Genomic DNA, 1,935 nt, shown 5'->3' on the forward strand with positions numbered 1-1,935 from the left:
ACTCCTATGTTGCATAGCAGGCCTAGGGAGGAGTATGCTAGCACAATAGCGTCAACTCACTTTAAGGAAAACAGGTCGATATAGATCAAAGGGAATCATTTTAGAATTTTTAGGGAATTTGGACAGAATCACGTTTTTATGGCCAGTGATTTATTGAATGAGCCATATAACATCAACTCTGCAATGGATATTAAAATCCAAAATATAGCGAAAACACTATTTATTAGCACAGTAACATGATCAGCAGTTTAAGACATTAACTTGTAAGCTCAAAACACAAGATACTTCTCTTTTCAAAAATAAATAAGGCTTTATTGGATAAATCTAAGATATATGAACTAATCTAACACATGAACACACACATTCACACATTCATACAAGTTGCAGAGAGAAAGTGAGGAAAGAATGAGTTTAAGAGAATGAAAATGTTAAATCCCAATACAGCAATACATGAAATTGCATAGACATGAACAACCATCAATCACTTAATTAACCCTCGCACTGAGTTCCTCAGTGAGGTTAAAATTATATTAAATGCACCAGTTCAGCTTAGAACCTGGAGGTAAGTTACTTGTGTTGCCTGTGTAAAGGGGTTCCCTTTGTTGTCATCGAAAGGGAGTTTCCCGAGGTTGCTGATTGGAAGTTCAGTGGTCATGTGTAAAGGGGGTTGGGAAGCCAATGGTTGGGCGTTTGCTGAAGATGCAGAGTTGTGGGCTGGTTGAAGTTTTAGACGGGCACTCAAAGTCAGACTCGGAGACACGTTGTTTGGCAAAACATAACTCAGAACACAAAACTTTCAACGGAAAAGAAAATAAACTAAAGTAAAGAATAGAAGTAAAGTCTGATGAGACTAGGTGATGTTTCTTCTCATTGTGGCTAGGTTGCAGTGGGCGTGCAGGCCGAAGCACACTGCAACGGTGCTCAAAAAATGTGCAGGCCGAAGCACGCTGAAACAGCACTAAAAGTACACTAAAAGCTAAATACTAAAAGCATGGCTACAAGCCATGACCAAAAAGCTAAAAAGCAAAAAGCCAGGCATGACTAAAAGCAAAAGCTAATAAGCTAAAAGCTAAATTTGATGGTGTCCTGAGAATTAAGACTGGGTTGTGGGACACCTCCCAAATGGTGTCTTAACCAATTAGATATTGTCTTTGGGGCGTTGTATATTCCTCCTTCCCATTCATAAAACAAATGTTATCTTATCAGTCATGTGGTCCAAATTTCCCCACTCTTGCGAAGTATAATTTTGGACATGATTCCTATAACAAGAATATTATACATCTGACAAAGAATTGATTGGCAGAAGCGTTTCAAGCAAGAAGATTCAAACACACACATACTAAACATGAAAATGAGCCCTTGAGCTATTCAATAGTTATTAAAAAGACATCCACAATAAGTGATTAGAAACATGATAGTCAAATATGTGGGTTACATATATGATATGGAGTAAGCAATAATGATAAGCAATGGACTGATATTCATTTATAATGATATTCTTTTACAGATCTACAGATTACAGATCTTTCTGTGCCATTCTTTGAACATAAGGACATTCAGTGGAGACCAGAGGTTAAAAGATCCCCTTTAAGGAATTTCAGTCTGGTTCTTTTCTTTTAGGTGGGGGAAAGTCAATCCAAAGAGCTTGTGATCATGATTACTATCATGGATTTACATGTGATGGTCATGCTGCGCATCTCTGACCATCAATCTTGATTACTTTCCCCAAATTTAATCTATTTTTGTTTTTTTGAAGTAGTTTATTGGACCTCTAGACAAAACATAAACAAATCCAATTTCAAAAAAGTTGCTGTGCATGTGTTTTTTTGAGTGAACACACCGTGAAAACACACCCGGAGCAGTGGGCAGCTATATCCAGTGCCCGGGGAGCAACTGGGGGTTCAGTGCCTTGCCTAAGGGCCTACAGCTGCAGCT

The sequence above is a fragment of the Cyprinus carpio genome, chromosome A7 (assembly GCF_018340385.1).
Source record: "Cyprinus carpio isolate SPL01 chromosome A7, ASM1834038v1, whole genome shotgun sequence".
Taxonomy (NCBI): domain Eukaryota; kingdom Metazoa; phylum Chordata; class Actinopteri; order Cypriniformes; family Cyprinidae; genus Cyprinus; species Cyprinus carpio.